The sequence below is a fragment of the Platalea leucorodia genome (genome assembly GCF_965183815.1).
Source record: "Platalea leucorodia genome assembly, chromosome: 18".
Lineage (NCBI taxonomy): Eukaryota > Metazoa > Chordata > Aves > Pelecaniformes > Threskiornithidae > Platalea > Platalea leucorodia.
The window spans coordinates 9,237,015-9,256,227 of NC_138840.1; the positions used below are offsets into that span (position 1 = coordinate 9,237,015).

General features: G+C 46.7%; 1 protein-coding gene across 2 annotated transcripts in view; it reads left to right on the forward strand.

Annotated features, from left to right (window-relative positions):
- MAN1C1 (mannosidase alpha class 1C member 1) overlaps nucleotides 1–19,213 on the forward strand; it is a 68,350-nt gene that overhangs the window by 24,806 nt on the left and 24,331 nt on the right. Inside the window, exon 1 of one of the 2 annotated variants that reach the window (XM_082329602.1) lies at nucleotides 7,556–7,653. The exons of the other annotated variant lie outside the window; for it this stretch is intronic. The gene's annotated coding sequence lies outside the window, so the exon portion shown is untranslated. Of the gene's footprint in view, nucleotides 1–7,555; nucleotides 7,654–19,213 lie in introns of those variants that run through there. 2 annotated transcript variants of the gene reach the window in all.

A 19,213-nucleotide genomic window follows, 5' to 3' on the forward strand; every position in this document is an offset into this window, starting at 1 on the left:
CTTTTCCTCCTTTTAACTGTGGCTGGTAAAGAACGGAAGCATTAGGCAATCTGTTGCTGCGGCCCTCTATCCCTCTTGTCGTCAGAGACTTTTAGAAATTAGGACAGGGCACTGTTTGCCGCCTTCACTGTTGCCCGTTCCCCCTCCTGTCACATCATGCATCTTTTTATTCCAAACTACAGATGTAATGGAGGCAAATCGGGTACTCTTCAGGCTGGAGGTGTCAATATTAAGCTGAGATTTCTCTGCAGCTGCTTCCATGTGGGAGGGAAGGAACCTCTTTCGGGCTATTTTCAAGTATGTTTGTGTGCGTGAGAAGCAATCGAGTTCTTGAAGGGTGATACATTTTGCTGTTGTGGATGTGATGCTCACTTGTAGCCTAGCCTTCAGTTTAGCAGCCTCACCCTGGGGGAAGTGGGGGAGCTGCTCTTTATCAAATATTCTCTCTAATCAAAGTAGAAATACAAAATAAACATTCACCTTCTGCTCCTACATAGCATTCTGCTTCTCTTAACAGCCATGAGCATCCCTCCCCAACGTCTGCCCCAACAGCAGGGAAATTGCAGGCAGAAAAAACTCTTGTATCTCCACCCGAGTTAATCTCCTTTCTCCTCTGCCTTGGAAAGCGGCAGCTCACATCTGGGAGCGTATCTGTCCAGTTCCTGTACTTCTTCATACCCAGCGAGCAGACTTGCCCCCTACCCCAGTGCTAGGCTGCTACGCACACTGGAAGGCAGCGCTCCCACTCACTTGGACTTTGATCTGGTGACTTGGTCTTGCATTCCTGCTTGTCACTGATGCTCTCCAGATCCTATTCCTAGGGCATCAATTTTCATCAAGATTCTCCCGTCTTCTAGGCATAATTTATTTGTGCAGAAGTCTTCTGATTGCTGTAATTTATAATCATTGCAACTTGAAAGCCCTTTCCTTGAACCCACTAGCTGTGGTTCTTTCATAAGCATTATTTATTCATCTGTGACGCTTGTGATAAGATGTACCGTGCCAAACATCCCATCCCACGCCCTCCAGTGGGGTAAACATGTTTTAGACTTGCAGCCATTTCAGATGCGTGATGATTTCCCTGGAAATTATGCCATGGAAATGGGCAAAGCACACTACTAGGGTGGAAGGATGACCTCTGTTAGAATAGAGCCTGCACCACAAGGTTCCAGTGTGGATGACTGCACAGCTGCGGGGGTTTCAGAACTATCCGCAAAATTTCTCTTTGCACTTAAGCTAACTCAAGAAGACCTGCAGAGTATCTGGCCGATGTTAGAATCAGGCCCAAAACATGCTTGTTTAGGAGAACTATTTAAGAAAAATGGCACAGCTGGGCTTGTGGCTAAGGGTGAAGGCTCGAGATCCACAGGTATGTATTCTGTTCCCAGTGCTGATCTAGTTATTTTAACCCTTCTTACCCCAGCATCTCAGCATTCCTGTCTTCGGTGTTGTGAGCGTTAAATTAATCGATGTTTGCAAAGCATGTTGAATTCCTTGGAGTGAGGCTGCTGGAGAGGGCAAGCGTATTATGTAGCGCAGCACTTGAAATGCACCTGTCACTGTGATATCCAGCATTAGATAGCTGAGTTATTATTCTGCCCGCTCCCTGGGTCTGTCATAGCCACTTATTTTTCTGACAAAATGTTTTTAAAATCCTGTTAGCTTTACAGAGTTTCTCTAGCTATGGGAGAGTGAGCTGGCATCTATTTCTGCTCATGCATCAGCTGAATTGTCAGTTACATTTTGATTGCACAGTCTTTTAACAATGATAAGGTAAGAAGCCTGATTTTCAGATATCTCTTGAAGTGTGCAGTGCTGGCAGCAGAAAAATCCTTCTTTGACTTATAACCTGAGCCAATTTGCTCTGAAATCAGTGACAGCAAGTAAATACGGGACCTTGCTGTGCTGTTAGACAGTCATTTTTCACCACCTAACTGCACATTAGTGTATTAATTTTAGGATAAAAATAGCAATCCTTAACTAGGCTTCCCCCCTTTTTTCCTCTCTCCCCACTTGAAATCACACCTAAAATTATGAGTTGCCTTCTCACAGCCATTGCTTCTCTCAGCATATGCTGAATTTGTGCCTCATTGTGAGGCTCTGTAGCTTTATCTGATGTGAATCCATGTGACAACTGTCACATCTAGGACACAGCCGGGTCACCAGAACTGGATGGCAGAGATCTGACAGCAGCTGGATCTGAAAGATATAAGGCGTTTAGAGTTCGTCCTCATGTAGGGCCCTCAATGTTGTTCCACGATTGCTTGGTGACAGAGTACACAGGGCTATCTGTGCAGGCTGGATAACAGTTCTTGGAAAATCAGTGGCTGCTCAGGCCCTGTTTGTGTACTCGGCTCAGACTTTGGCCTGAACTGTCCTGACAGTTTGTTTTGAAGACAGGAGGTCATTGGTCTCAGTTGCCTGGAAATGGTGCTATTTTGGCTCTCCGGGATAAAAAAAGGGTTTGAAGTGGCTGGGGAAGAAAAGTGGTGGCCACATGAATATATACAGAGAGGCCTCTAGAAAGTACCAAGTTGATTATCCTGAGATTCAGAAACCAGAATTCAGAATCGAAACCAGATCAGAATCGGAAAACCAGACTCAGAATTCAGTTTGTTTCTCGCTGGCAAATGCAGTGCAATCCTGCCGGACTTCCTCACTGCACTGTGACACTGTGGCCTGCCCAGTCTCTGATCTGGATGGAGATTCGAGTAACATCTCTCCACTGGACTTAACACCACCAAGCTCTTTTCACAGGAACTTTTGACAGCAGCTGGAGTGCTCCTTGACCGCCACCTCAGCTGCTGGGCCCAACAAAAGGCTCCCCGACCCAGAGCCAGTCCCTTCAACCATCCAGTCTTGTCTGTTCAGCCAAACATTTTCCAAATCGCTGCTTCCTTCGTCAGTGATTTAGCTAGGAAACCACGAAGCAGGCAGGAAATGTGCCCACCTCAATTAGAAGCAACAGGAGTTGATGTATGAATATTTAACATGGGAAAGGTAGTTGGATGAAAATATTAATTTAGCAACATTCTACCTACCAGAAGAGAAATGGTAACCTCCAATTGTGCAATCACTCGGTGCAGCTTTTCTGTTCTGCCTATGAGTCTCTTTCCCTGTGATCACAAAATTACAAAACCCTGGAGTGTCCTTTTATGTGATTAAAATAATAATAATAACAATAATAATTGCTCTCTGAATTTGTATGCTGGATTATTCCTGCTGCCTATCGCACATGACGTTACACGGTTGGCTCCATGGGCTCTTTAAAGAGAAAGATATATCGTAATGAAGATGTTGCTGGAACACTGTTGCACCCTGGCATCATCATCTTTTTTTTATGCATAACGTTACCCAGTTGAGTGTTATTTTCAGGAAGGGCATTCTGAGTTGTCGTTGGCTTTTGCTGTCACTGAAATCTGTAACAACAAACTTATTTCCTGTCAGCAGGAAGCAGTGAATCAGGATATCCTCCAAATATCAAACTCGTCGGAGATTGATTGCATGATTCATGTTAGAGCTGACATTTATCCCTGTTACACGTTTTTCCCCTGCTTTCCACCTGCCAAAGATCACTCCTTCCAGGCACCAAGGTTGTCATTAATACTGCAGGACATCCGTTCCCGCTCTGCTCTCCCCTTGGGTCATGCTGAGAATGGTGGCTTCCCTCAAACGTGCTGTTTCAAGCATTAGCTCAAACATCAGGGCTCCGCTGAACCCTAAACCTCACACAGAGAGATTTAAGCTTATTATAGTGGCTCAGCTGACAGGTAGTAACTTGTCAGCTTGAAATACTAATTTAAAAAGTTTAAACAGAAAAAACCTGTTAATGTCACATACAGTGGCCTAGGGCCTTCTTCAAACACCTTTGCTATCAAAGCCCTTATTCTGGGGCTGACCCAGACCCGGTCAGCTCTGTCGTGGCAGCAATTCATGAAAAAAAATTGATTTGAACCAAATAGATTCATCTCCCCTCAGCTGAGATTTGCATCTTAGTAAACAAAAACCAAACTCAGAAAATTCAGTGGAGAACAGCCTTGGCCTAAGGTGCAAAGCACAGATGCGTGTTCCAGTGCCTCTCCGTTTGCGTTCAGCCCCGTAGATAGGAGGACAGCTGCCAAGACTGGACAGCGAGGGTTTGGACTGGGCCTGTCTTTAGCAGGAAACCGGGCAAACTTCACATTATCTCAGTGTAAAACCATTAATCATCCCAGGCTTCCTCATGAGTTCCATGAACTTTCCATTGACCCTGAACAGAGTTTTGAGTTTAATGAGGCCTAGAAGTAGGAGAGTGTCTTGGGATTTGTCAGAACTGCTTTGCACAGCAAAATGGAGGAGAAGGAAACAAAAAAAAAAAATAGAAAAACAGCCATTAAAGTAGCAAATTAAAGCAGAAAAAGAAAGAAAATCGTGTTGAGATGTTGTGACTAGAGAGCGTTCTTTGGGACCTGTTTTCAAGATGCTGAGGAGTAGAACATAGAGCGGGTGTGGAGGAAGCAAGCCACGCATGAGCAGCCCCGTTACCATGTAGACAGGGGAACAATCCAGGCTGCAACTATTTTTTTTTCCTTTTTTCAGACTCTGGGGGCTGCATTTCAAAATACGGTGAGCTTGTCTTGAAGCTTTTTTTCTTCTTTTTTTCATTTTTTTTTTTTTTAATCACCCCGTTATGGATGTTGTTTGTGCCTCATTCCGGACACTAATTATGCGGAAATAATTGTCTAATCTTCAGAGATATTGAGCGTGTGATTAAAAGGCAGCCAACTGAGAGTAGGTGTAGTTGGACTGCTCGCCGATTCTTCTCTGGATTATGGAGGCGTTGGTGGCAACTCCACAGCAAACGCTGAGTTGGAGGTTTGGCACTTCCAGCTGGCTTGAACATCCAGCATCCACTCCAAGAATCTTAATGGCACCTCTCTGTGTCGACTTGATAATAACACAGAGTATACGGAGGTGAATTCCAGACTTGAGGCTCCTGACTACACGGGTAGCTCGGCTTTGGTCAGAACACATCCTCCAGAAAGGCCGAGGGCCCTTTGTCTTCTGGCCGCCGTTTGCAGTCAGATGCTTTACGTAGTGGCTGCTGCAGACGCAACCCCACCTGCTGACAGGCGCTACCAGAAACTGCGGAAAAAAGCAGAGCAAGTTAAGAATATTTAAAAGATGTACTTTTAGCCATGCCTTTTTATGTTGGAAATGCCTGGAGAACTTCTGGTTTTCTTATCTTTATCCCTCTGTATTTAGCTTTTCCTTGTTTCTTCAGAGGAGATGGGTAGCTATAAACTGTATAGCAAACCCCCCACTTATCTTCTTTGTTTTTAATTCACTCCTTTTCCACTCTTGAAACTTCTGAAGAGATTAGGCAGGTTCAGAACTGGCTTTGCTGTGTTAGATTTCACATTTAGAATTTAACTGCTTTATCGTATCTTTTTTTGTGCTACTGCTGAAGTTTCTTGCCGCCTTCATTATATATCTCATTGGATATTCATCTGGATTAGTGTTAGATTTTGACACTTTCCTATTCGCCTTCAGGAGATCGCATTTCAAATGGCTCCTGCAACAGAATTTCCTTTTCTACAATTTCTCAAGGTACTTGTTTCCAATATTTTTTTTTTTCATCTCTGCTGCCTTTTGGGACGAGAGAAGTCTCTTATCTCACTTAATCAGTAGGTTTAACGTCATCCCATAGGACGTCAACTTTCAGATTTGTCACTGGTTTCAAGGTTGGATCTATGTGTTCAGAATATCGTGGAAGGCATTTGTCGTTTGAAGACCTTTATACTTCTAAAAAATACTCTCTTTTAGCCTCTCAGGATTGTTCCTGTCTCTAGAGAAAATTTTTTGGAAGTTCAAGAAAATCCCTTAGCCTTTGCTTGAGGCATCAGCGTGAAAAACGAGGAGGATTTTTTTGGACTTACTAAAATTGTTCATCCTTCTTCTGATGTTTTATTCTCAGAATCTACTGCACCCTAACACACTTCATATGCAGCTCCCAAAAGAAAAAAGGAGAAAAAACTCAGGGCAGGAAAATGAAGGTGTTTCAAGAGAAAGTTCTAAAGGCAGAGGTTATTTCCATACCAATTTCAATATACCCATAATAGCCTTGCTCTGATAAAAACATGCAATTAAGAACACCTAAGTTACGCCTATTTCTCGCCACAGTGCCTTTATCCGACTACATGATTACATGGGGATATCATTTCTTCACAGAGCTGAGGATGGGAAAGCACAAATTACGTGGATACTGAAGTGGAGCACGGTCCAAGATCACAGCATTCCTGGTGATGGTCTTCACAGCAGCCTTGATTTGTCTGTCTTGCATCTTAATTTCCAATCTCAAATCTGTGCTGTGCTCTGCAGGCAAGAGCAGACAGTTCAGGAGCAGAGAAACTGAGGATCAAGTTTTTCCCGTGCATGAGAGCAGAGAGCCTTCTTCGACTTCACCGAGGCCTTCTTCAGGCATCTGGAAGTGGAAGTCACCTTCAGGCATTAAAATTAACACCTTTTGACTAGGCTAGAACATTCCTTCTCTCTTGGCAGGCTGCATCCTGGTTGCTGTGGGAACCAGCATTTTTAATTTCCTGACTTCTGTGTACATCCAAAATTGTAACTGTGATGTGCTCTGTCACTAAGGTAGCTTTGGGGGTTTGCAGGGAATCGAGCCATCAGAAAGCATTTTATGTAGCACTTCCTTCCCTCAGAATCACTTTGGTGCATCTCCAAGGGGCATCTTCATGAGGCTTTTTGGAGACCCGCAATTCTCGTTCATCTTAGTGAGTAATCACAGAATAAAAAAGGAACAGTGAGAGGTCATTTAGTCCTTCCCTTCTTAAGCCATCCCTAAGCTACCCCATGTTGGAAAGTCACCACAGGCGTTCTGCTTCAGTGCTTTACAGTTTTAAAGCTTGTACTGGTGTCTGACCTTGCTCGCCCGCGGAAAGTTAAGCTGTGACTTCTTGGCCTCTCCCGTGGATGTGCAGAATGGCTTCCCGTCTGATTCTTTATAGCATCTCTCTGTGTCTTTGCAAAATGTTGCCAAGTTCCCTTCGATCTTTTCCCCTCAAGGCTTAGCAACCCCAGACCTTTCCAGCTTTAATTGTAGGTCACATTCTGTGGCCTTCTCTGTGCTGTTGCTCCCCTCTGAAGTCTCCAGGCTCTGGATGGACTCTGCGTCCTGGCTGAGGCTTTGCCAGTGCGGAGTGGGGTGCAAGAGCCCTTTCATGTCTTGCACGTGGCACACGCCGTTTACCCGTCCTGGGGTGGGGTTTGCTCCTTTTTGCAACGTTACAACGTTGTTGATTCCAGCTGAATTCGTGATCTGCTGTAGCCTTGGTATCATTTTATGCAGAGTGTTGTCGAGCCGTTTATTTCTTATGCTTTGTGGTTCGTTGTTCTTCCCTCGAGGTGAAATACGTTGTGTGTCCTTATTGAATTGCATCCTGGTTATTTCAGACTATTTTCCCAATTTGCTAAGATTATTTTGATATCTAATCCTGTCAAGCAACATACTGGAGAGCATTTGGAGTCTTTCAGACGGGGTCTCGTTGGTGTGACTTTAACAATATAGGAGAGAAAAGGAAGAATATGGACAGATGGTTCCAAGTGGTGGAGTTACCATGGCTTAATGTGTTCCTGCTCATCAGCTGAGACATGGTAATGGACCATTTGCATTCTCCTGACCCATTGCATTCACAAATAAAACGTATTTAAATTCTTTCATCGTTGATTATTAAGGACCTTAGCTCAGCTCGTGATCAGTAACTTGAGTGCTTAGCAGTATCCGGATTGATAGCAGGTGTCCAGGCCCAGCGCCTCCCATTCTGTTGCATGCTGAGCAGCATAATGAATCCTATTAGCTGTATTTTGAGGCAAAAGGCAGTTTCGTTCCTGTATCTCTGAATTCTGCTCTCACACCTGGGCTTGTGCTCAGGACCAGATCATTTCTGTGAACACGCTATGGGAGGCGATGTTTGCTTGGCTGGGCTATAGATAAAACCATGTCAGGGATGAGCAGTTTTATAACCCAAACTAGAATGCACTCTGTTCTGCAAAGCCCCTCCGGAGCGAATCTTATCTGCTAAGGGAAAAATGCCGTCCAGAGTTAGAAGCTGCATCTCTCTCCTGTGCTGTCATAACACATCTGCCACAGCCACTTTTGGGGAAGCGTGTTTGGAAGACAGAAGGGCACCTTCTTCCTGATTATTATAATGAAGTGTCTCTCCTTTGAATTCTAAGATGAATTAGCAGTCTCTGCTCATTAACGGCTACCTCTATCTCTCAGAGTCTATGGATAATAGTTGCAGGTAGGACGAGTGTGTGTGTTTTAATAGGCCTGTTGGGACCCCTCACATTAAATGATGCAAGTCCTCGAGGAGATATGTGAAGAAGCAATAAATAGTATATAACCAGATTACCTTTAACTAGTCTAAAATTAATTTCAAACATCCAGAAGAGGCGAGACCAGCAGTATTTTGCCCCACCAGTATTGCTGCTGTTGTCTTCTGCTTCACCTTCTTGAACTGTTCCTCCCAGAATTACTCCTTGCTTGTCAAATTACCCATCTTTGCCAGAAGTAATCACCTCTGCTTCGCTGACATCTGAGCCTTGTTGCCCAAACAAAGGAGAAAACCTCTTTCCCAAAGGAGCATTTGAACGATTATTGCTTTCAATTTTCCGCTGAGCTATCCGTAGCCAACATAGTCTGCCTGCAATAGAATCTGTGTGTCACGGGAAACGGATTGGATGCATGTGGAGAGTGGATTTGCCTTATCTCTCCTGTATCAAGGACTGTGTTCCTGAGGCTCAGTCAAACCGCGTCCTCCCCTGTGACACTTGCAAATAGGAAGAGTTTGATTTGAGCTCCAGGAGGTTTGGAGTCATGCAGCGACGGGACAGTGGCTGTTGTTGGAGGATCGCTAAATGATGAAAGATGGTTGGAGAAACTGGGGAAAAGAGGATTAAACTGGGGAGCTGCTGCCAAGTATTAAATACTTAAGAGTCAGTTGGCAATAGGTGCTTATCATATATCTTCTCTTCCCTTCCACTGAAGGGATTCAGGACAAGCAATTCATTTTTATGCTGAACACCTTTCTTTTCTTTTTTTTTTTTTCCCCCGGTGCATAACAAGAATATTGCTAACCTGTTCCCACCAGCCTGATCTCCTCCAGACACAGTCTACTTTGCCACATTCCTAAATGAGCGTGAGCTCTCTTTTTCTCTCTCTCACCCATCACTTGTTCAGGGGAGAGCTGCCACTGCTAGTTCAGTTTGAATGATAGACTTAATTCTTCAGGGGAAATTGATATTTGAAAAACATGAGTGGTTTGTAATCCAAAAAAGCTATTTCTTCCCCAGCTGGAACACGTTCTGTATTAAATTTGATCATAGCAACCTAAAAGCCAACGCTTCAAGATGCTTCTCTCTGATGCCAGATTTACCTAGAAACTGTGCAGCACATATGCTAGCACCCATTGTGTGGTGCAGGTGGAACTGTGATTCATTGTCACTCCCCGTGAACGCGGCAGATCGCTCCTGCTGACAACGAAAAACAGACTGAGCTATCTCGTGGGCCAGATGTCTGGGTCATCTCCGTAATGCCAGTCTTCAAAATCCCTTGCCTTCAGGTGGGAGGTGGGTCGTCCTTGTTTGGCAGATGGCTCTCTCAAGGTGGGGTTACCTTTAGTCTCTTTGCACCGTCTGATGTACCGTGGGCTCTGCTTCTTCCAAGCCATGCGCTCCAGGATTGGTTGCTCTCCTGTTTCTAAGCTTGTTTTCAGGGAATGATCAGCACTTTGACCTTGCCTTAATTGGGGCAAGTGTGACCTTATCCACCCTACCGTGTATGGGACTAGGTTTTGAGTTGATTTAGGTATGAAGCTTATAGAGTGGCAGTAGCCTTGGCATTGTCTTGAGCGATGGCCTGCGTCCGGTAAAATGCATGGGTTTCTGATGGATCTGCGAAGTATTTCTTGCAGAACTGCAAGAAAATTAGCATCTCCGGGATCAGATAATTGATAGCTGACAAGGTTAGTAGCCAGTTGGTAGCCTACGAAGCAGGGTCATCACTGTCAGCTACCAGAGCTACATCTGTCAGGAATCATGAAGTAGAAGAGATCAGGTGTGGCACGTCAACATAAACCAAAATCAAGGGTGGGTTGTGTCTTGGGGTGATGGAGGCTGGTTCGTGGGGATCTGTGGGGACTTGGCACAGTCCCCCTCCATGTCTGTTGCCCCTGCTGAAGGGCTGACCTGCTGCAGGGCAGGGCAAGTGCCAGGGAGAGGCAGAATCTGAAGCCAACCAGGACTAGCGCGGGTAGCGAGCTGGGAGCCACGGCAGCGCCCCGCGTGCTGGCCCAGGACTCTCCATCGATGGCTGCTCACAGCCGGGGCTGGCAGGGGAGCGGAGGACAGAGCTGCCCTTGGCACGTTGCTGGAGGCCGAGGGCTCGGTAAGGTGGGTGCTGCTCCTCTGCGTAGTCACCCCCTGCTCTGTACCTCAGGGGAGCGCGCGTGGGGTGGAGGGTGTTTGGGGTGCGACCTTTTGACCGGTACCTGGAGAGTGAGGAAGATTAATAAGAAGAAGATGGGAAAATAACCTTGGTTATGAAGTGTTTTCTGATGAAGTCCCTGAAGTGTAGGTGCAGTGGTTTATTTGGAAAGCAAAGAAAAATGAGGTTGCTCAAAAGCTAATGGATTTTTTTTTTTTTTTTAGTCTGCAGGAGAATGTGCTGATAAGAAAAGAAATAGATCTTTTCTAATTCTTGGGCTACTTTTTTGTCCTCTTTATCTCTCTCTACTGCTACCTTGTTGCTCAGATGTAATTTGTTTAGTTTACCTTAAATAAAGGGAATAAAGTTACTCTGTGTTACAGCTATCAGGTTCACAGACAAAAACCTCAATAAATAAGACACAGTGGCAAGGCTGTAACTCAGCTCTGTCGGTGTTGGCTTCGCAGCCTTCCTCTGCAGCCTGTGGGTACCGTTCACAGGCAGCTGAAGGGCCGGGTTGTAAGGAGACAATGGTGAAGACTTAACTGAGACGTTTTCTTTCTTCCTGAAAAGGCCTGTAACCTGTTTGCTCCTTTCATTTGGCTTTTCTGTTTAATTTATGTCAGCTGAACAAATAGTACCAGCCCTCTCCGAGAGATCGCTGACAACTGGCGTGAGCCTACTTGTGATGTGAGCAGATTGTCTTTCTACTTGAGTGTATCTTCTGGAACTGGATTGTATCTTCTAGTACTGATACCTCGTGCAAGGTTCTGTGCTGGAGGACAATTATGAAAGGAAAAGTTGAAAAATAAACTGGCGGGAGTGTTTCTGCATGGCCAGCAATGCCATTCCGGAGGGAAGATGAATGGCTAGCGCAGGGTGCGTAGGGTGAACAGAGACAGAAACGCCGGGTCAGATGACAGTGGGTGAACTAACGTGATCAACAGCGATGGCGAGACCGCGGCCGACTGGGGACAGGCCAGTACACAAGGGACTGCGTGCGTGCTGTCAGGGAGAGCCTGTGCCTTGCTCTCTATTGACGCTTGTTTCTTGTCTCGCCATAACTGGCGCTGAGTAGAACAGGCTAAAACTTTGGTCAGCACACTGCATCACTTGCCCTGAATGTGGATTTTAAAATCTTTTTATTTCTCTAACCCACACGTTATCTTTATTTAAACTCTTTTTCTGTTTAAACTTCGGGGAAAATGCCTCCTGTTTTTTTGCTGGCAGAAGAAACCAAGGCCCAGAGCGGGCAGGGAGCTCTGGCCTAAACCCAGGTCCTATCTCTGGAGTTCCAGGCTCCCAACCACTTGTTCCGCCTGACCCAGAGCACTCTGCGTGGAGGACTGGCAAATCTTCTCTGCAAAGCAGATTTTTCAAGAAACTGTGCAGTGATTTTCACAGTTCACTTTGTTGCCAAGATAATCCCAAGCTGTGCAAAAGTGTCTGTGTGGATTTCCCCCAGAATTCAACAGTGTGCCGCCACCCAGGAGCCGTGGTGACGTGGGCTCAGCCAGCTCCCAGGCTTCTCGCACAAATCTCTGGATAAATGTCAAAAGTTCAGCCTGGTCTCCAGGCTCTATCAATGAGAAAAAGAACCCAAAAGAACAAGAAAAGCAGCACTCGGAGATGGTCGCTTTTCAAACTCCTGTTTTAACAAGGCACTGATTTTAATCAAAGCCAGTTCAATCCTTTGAAGCCTTCAGCCCCAGCATAACCAGAAGGAGGGATCTCAGTGTTTTCAGTTCTTGTTTTGCCCTGCGTCACCTGCACCCCAAGAGGTGAAGATAAATAACTGGTAACAACTGGAGTCTTTTGTGCCTCAACAGTTAACAAGTTCATCATGTTTCATAGAAACGGCATCCTAATTTTTATTCCAAACAAGATTTCAGCACTAATTTTTGTTTTGACAAATATGATTTGACATAAGAACAGTGGGAGTCAAGACCTTTCATTTTTTATCGAGGTTTACATTGCGCTGATCTAAATTCCTCCCCCTTTCGCTCTTGCCTTTCAATTGTAAACTTGGTTATTAAAGTTAGCAAAAAGCTATTTGAAACTCTCTGTTCTGTAGCATTTAAACAGTCCTGCTATATGCAAGATTAAGTATGATAGCTTCCTAATGACTTGTGCTGTTCATTTTAATCATTGGCACAATGCATTACTGTACAGATTTTTTAAATGGCTTTGTTGAAAATGAAGGATTCTGTTTCTGTTCACTGAGAAACTTCATAAAGGATTGTTTGCCAAATGGCAGGGCCAGGCCCCCTGGGTCTTAGTCTCCGTGACATTAGAGGCAATATTTCTCAGCCTCTTTGCTTGCTCTAGTGCTTTGGCACTGCCTGCTGAATAGGTGTGGTGGTGAGGTTAGGCTGGGCTTCCATCCATCTCTCTGACAGGCAATTCATAACAGCAGCGTAATAGCAACAGCAGGGGCACGTGGCTCTCTAAATGCAGGTGACATGGCACAAAGAAGAATTTTATTTGAGCTAAACCCTGACATTGGGGAGATAGTGCTGAAAAGCTGGTGAAGACCCTTCCGTCTCCTGCTGCTCGGGAATCCTTGCCCCATTTCCTCGTTGCCTGTGATGTTTGTGCTGGTTTGGCTTTGCAGTGGGGCAGCCGCCCTGTAGATCACACACCTGCAAGCCATCGTGCTCAGCGGCTCCCCAGACACAGAGTGGCTGTGAGAGTAAGGCAAAGCTGTCGGTAAAAGGCATTTCTCCTTCCTGAGGAAGAGGGCTATTAAAGACCCCACTCCTAGCTACTCATTTGCAGAAGCATCACTTTTACAGCTTTTTCTAAAGACTCTCCAGGGACAGACTTGCAGCTGGGAGCCCTTCAAGTCTCATATCTGGCCTGTGATGCTCCAAGTTGGCTATTTTGGGAAGAGGGGAGTGAGGGAAGGCGACTCTGTCCCTCCCATCACAGCTGCTCCACTTTGTCTAGAAAATCAAACGTTTGCTGAGCTATGGAGGCTGAATATGTCCTGGGGTTAGGCCACTTGTTTAGCCTTTGGGAGGAGCAGGCGCGGGTCTGTGTGCTAAGTCTGGTGGCAAAAGGACTTGAGTAGGTAGCTCCCCAGCCTGTAAATACCTCGCCCCAAGGAGGTATTTCATTTTAGCCAAAATTGCTTCCTAGAACCTGAGTAACTTCCCACAAAAAAACCCCAAAACAACAAAACAAAGAAAAAACCAAAACCAACACAAAACTGATTTTGACAAAGGGGTGCTCTTTGATCCCCAAAAGTGATGCCCATCAGGTAGGAGAGCTGGCTGGACTTCGCAGGAGTGGGGCTGGAAGAGCCAGAAGGAAGAGCGAGGCCTTGGTTCACCTGCGTGAGCTGGTACAGAGAGCACGCAAGGGTGTTCCCTGCGGTTCTGGAGGGGGTCCTGAAGCGCGAGCTGCTGCACTGGCCGCCCCTTCTCTTGGGCCTGCTGTGCTGCATCCTACTGAGCATAAACCCTCTGAGGGAGGATCAAGGTAAACGAATCGTGCTGTGTTACCAGTGAGTCACTCTGTTGCCTAACTATTGTCTGTTCTCTTGTCAGTGAGTCACTGACACCTTATTAGAGCAGCTGACAGACCCCAGGCCCTGTTCCCGCTGGAAGGAGTGCGATGGGGCTTTGTTTGGATGGCAGCTGGATAGGCTGAAAAGATGGCACGAGGCTCAGGCTCCACGGCCCAGAAGGCTGATAGATCTCCTCGGTTACGGGCAACACTTTAGCAGTTTGAACTGATAGAGCGGGAGCAGAGCAGAGGAAGACAAACCATTCTCTGAGCACGGCAAAAACCACAATTCTGGTGCCAAGGGAACGCATTGAAAATATCCTGGATGCTCTTGCAAGTGCTCTGCAGTCTCTTTGTTTTTCATTTTTTTTTCTTCATAGTCTGGTTCTGTCCCTCTTCCCTTTCCTTTCCTAATTTTTGTCCTTTCCTTCAGTCCCTGCTCACTCAGTCATGTAGTTGCTGTTAAGAGAAAGCTACCCGGTACTGTGCATCTCGGCTTGCTGTTGTCTGCCCGCAGGGTGCAGAGGGTGGAGGCAGAGGTTCTTTCAAGCTGAAGGCTTTGACCTTGGCTGCAAGAAGCCGTATGAAAAGTTGTGGCTTTCTCTGATGTGACTGTCTTCTGTTCTGTGTAGCTCCCACAGAGACTGAAGGATATCTAAACCCAGGATAATGTCATGGTCTCCTGATAAAAGACAGTTCTTTGGTGTGAAGACTATGTCTTTTGCTCAGTAGGTCATCTTCCTAAAAAACATAATCCTGTCCTCTGGGCCCTTTCTGATGGGGGAGCTCCGCTGTGCTGCGTGAGCAATGCCGGGATCAGCGGTGTAGCCCGATACAACCTGCGGCCGTCCCTCGTCATTCCCAGGCAAGCCTGGGCTGTGAATGTGAGCAAGTGCAAAGTGTTGGCATCAGTTGAATTTCACATGTGGAATTGGTGGCATATGAAAGCTTCAGCAAGTCAGATGTAAACTCTTATTGCTCTACTAATGATCAACCGTGCGGTTTCTGTTGTGTACCTGACGCTGGGATGTTTGATTGGCCTGTTTCTGCCTAAATTGGTGGGTTTGATTTGCAGATAATGGGTAGCTGAAAGGAAGTTCACAGATGCAGCAGCAGTTGTGATGGTTACCACAGTTATACTTAGTCCCTGCTTGGTGCTTTGCAGTGCTTTTCAAGCCTTAATGAGCCCTTACATGTTTGGCAGGTGGTAGGGTAGATACTCTCCACCTTTGATCAGCCCTCGTGGCCTCCCTTTAAACTACAGGTTGAGAAGAAAGCTGTTCCCTTTTCTCCTCCACGCACTGGCTTGCTGGGACGCTGAAGGAGAGCGGGGCCGTGGGACACGTGCAGACGGGTCAATCTTGTGCATGTGCCGGGGGGCCCGTCTGTGGCTCGCAGGTTCCCCACTCGCCTGACTTGGAGCTTTTCACTCTTTACAATCCTCGTTCGGCTTGTGATCGGGACCACGCGTCTGTCACTTGGCCGTAGTCCGTGGGCTCATAGTCGATACAGATCTCTGTGTTGGGGTGAGAGGAGCCCAGGCTGCGGTGGCAGCTCTTTTCTTCTGCCCTGCGCTCTGCAGCGGGTTCAGAGAGAGCCGCCCCGCACCTGGCTGGCAGCTCCCCGCCTTGGGCCGGTGCTGCGGGAGCCTGGCAGGGTCTGGACCTGTTAGCTCCTTCGGTTGTCGAGGTCAGCATATGTCTTCCAGAGTGTTCCCCCTCTGGTCCAGTGAACACACGTTAAACCTCCTAATGAGCCTTTGGAATTGTGGTTTGTCTTATAAACTCTTGCTGCAAGTGGCTTTAACAGCCCCCTAAGCTAGCAGGCATCAGGGGCGAGTCAGGGATAGGAGAAGAGGATGAGCCCTTTTGTTCAGATTATCTACCCCAGACCAGAACAAGCTGCTACAGGCTTTATCTGTGGTTTTTAGAGATAGCACTACTATTAATGCCCATGAAGGCCCTTCTGAGACAGCATCGCTTGAATGGTCTTGTTCCTCCAGACTGGCATTAAAGCACATTCCCAGCGAGGCCGTGGGGGTGCAGCGTGCGTACAGTGCCATCCCCTCTCCGTGGAGTGCTCCATTCAGCACCTTTCACAAGCGTTACGTTAATTAATGTAACATTTGTTAGTGATTTCTGTGGCAGTGTTCACGAGCGAGCCGGGTGGACGCGCGTTCCTCTGGGTGGGTGGAAGTAGGAACAGAGCAGCCTTGTTGCCTACATGGATGTCTCCATTCTTCTCATGCACAAAAGAGCAAATACACTTGTGGCATGGGACAGGGCGGTACGGGCCCTCCTTCAGCTCAAGAAGAGATGAACCTTTGTGTTGCTCCCATGAGCTGCTCCCTTTGGTGTGCTGCTCTTCTCTCACAGATGGAACTCCAGGCAGAGACCCTGCCGCTGGCTGTCACAAGAGCTGCCATGAAGTCCTTCAGTTAGAAATGCCCCTAGGCAAGCACCCCCGCGTTCCGCCTGAGGACCCATTTCTTCCCACTGGTCCCAGTGGAGGGTTCCTCTTTCCCCTTCAGCACGGCCACGGGCTCCCTCTGGGCAGCGTAGGAGCTGGTGTGGATCCCAGAGCTGTGTCCAGTAGACACACCTTCCCTTTTGGCCACCAGCGAGGCGACCTTGCCTCTCCCGAGCGAGGTGGATCTCCACTCCAAGCCAGTTTTGCAGCAGGATCAGAGGGGGCTTTTCCTAGCACGCAGGGCGTTAGATTTGTGGAGGCGGGTGGGATCTCAGACGTGGAGTCCTGCTTAGACGTCATGGCTACCATTTCTGGGTACTTTTGGAAGGGTTTATTTTGAGGGTTTCTTGGTTTCTACTTCGAAACGCCCTCAGAGAGAGTACAATGAGGCCAAAACCGGTAATTTAGAGAGGGGAGTGTCAGCAAGAGTGAAAAGTGACAGAGTGGGTTTGCTTCCTTTTCCTGTTGAAGCTGCTTCCCCTTTGATTATATCCCTCACGTTGTGATGTGTAGGTCTGGAAAGGGGATGATTTTTTAACATCTCTCAAAATAAGCAGCGTGTCAAGCAATAAGCAGCATGTCACCACCTTTATAAATGGGTGCATATATATTGCAATAAAGATGGTAGGATACGTATAGCACCACCTTTTGACAGCTGAGTATAATCAGAGCCATTGGACGGTGTATCACGAGCTCTGTCGTGGTCCGATGAAGCAAAGTCTGAGCAGGAAGGAATGAAGATGCTCCTGTAGCGAAGAAGTAACGTGCCAGTGTGCACAGAGGTGTCAGGGTCCTTCTCAGATGTCCTCTCTGTCCTGGCCCGTGACAGGGACACAGCGGTGAAGTCCTGATGCCTGGTTTGCTCTCTGCATGGTTGTGGAGGGGAAGGAGGTTCTTCTTTATCGTTCTCATGAGACGGCTGGAGCTGACACGGTAGCTCCTGGTATTGCGATAGACTTTGCCAGCTGCAGGAAAAAAAGTCAGCCCTGCATTTTGCAATTGCTTCAAAGCTGGTGCAGAAGAAAGGAAACCTCAACAAGACCCTTGTACAAAACACACAGCCTGCGGTTCTTCAGATACAGAGTGTTTAGGGGAATATTTAAAACAAATGTTTAAAATGACACAAAGGCAAACCAGCGGGGAAGCAAGGTTTGCCCTCCACTTTGTCAAATACAGAGGAGGAAAGCTAAGCAACTCCGAGCTGTGCTTTAGCGAAGATCCGAGCATGTTCCTAATCCCCGATGCATTTCATGTATTTAAAGGCCTTACTTGCTAAAAACATAAAAGGCTCTGTAAATTCAAGCAATATTTTTCACTTCAATTAATCATCCCAGAAAATTGTGACTTTATTGTCTTTTTGTCTCTGTTTAGTTTGAGCAAATCCAACTTTTCTCATTGTCTCTCTGCAGATTATGAAAGGCTTTGTGGATTATATCATCAAATTAAATTGAGCCTGTTAGTGTTGCTCTCAGAATCTCACAGTAATGGGCTGTGCCTCAGGCAGCATTGCCCTTCCTTCTCTTTTGAAAATGTTTTGCCTGCGTCCGTGTTGCTCTGAGCTGGTGTGTCTCTCCTTGCTAATAGGAAAGTGTATAAAAATCGCATAATCATTAATATTGAAGAATCATTAAGGTTGATAAAAGCAGCTCTGACTGCGACGATGATGTTTTTCATGGTCACTGCTTTTGGAAAACATGCCGTACAAACATCAGCTCAGTTGTTTTTTAGAACCCACCAGTTGATCTAGTGGCTGTTTGACTCCATCTATTGCGCTCTCGGAGATAGCTCCAGTTAGATGATCATTTCCCAAGCCTGCAGGAATAAATGGATTTCTAGAGGCTGTCTCTACTGCCTTCATCCCTTTTCCACAGCCCCTGTTTTTGATGCAGACAGCATCCGAAAGCCAGCAATCTGTAGTTGAGCAGTAAAGTCTTGGTTGGGTTTTTATTAAAGCAATGATGTGCTGACTGGCTGAAAAGTGTCAAAACTGCAATCTTGTAACATCAACAAAATAAGGCAGGATGCCTTTCTTATGGGAGAGGAATGCTGAAAGCATAAATGAGCCCTGCATGAAACTGGTGGATCTTAGCACTTCTCGTCTGGGGAAAGGTATGATGTACATCAGGCACAGGCGCTTTTTCTCCTTAATAAGAAAAGACCAAAGTCTTAGGGTTCGTGACACATGTCTCACCTTGGCCTTCCTCTCCCCTCCGCAGTAGTTCGTCGACAGTGCATCCAGCTGGATTTTCCTTTCTTAAGCAGAACTAGAATTGAAGTAATACTGGAGGTATTACAAAAGTGCCAAGCCAATCTGAGCATGCAATAAAAGGCTGGGAAAGCTGGGGGAATTTGGGGTAGTGTTTTGAAGTCTGTTAGTGAGAAGAACGAACTGACCTGAGCCAAATAGAAATGTGACTCGGGAAAACCCCTGGGCGTAAGCAGTGAGTCTTTGTGGTTACACTGGAAAGGGAGACGATAGGGACAGAGCCGGTACAAGCAGTCTCTCCTGCAGAAGTGAAACCTGAACCTCATCCAGGTGCCTTTGCTGCCAGAGGCTCCAGGAGGTCGGGCTGTCGGGGTGGGCAGGAGCGTGGCTGCACGGAGCAGCGTGGGGGCCCGCACGTGCAGCTTGCTGACGGCAGTACGGAGGCAGCTTCACGCCCGTGTCCCTGGCGTGGTACGTCTGCAGAGGGATGACTGATGATGATTCCAAACAGGAATCCTCCACAGGAGGATTTGTGTTTGCTG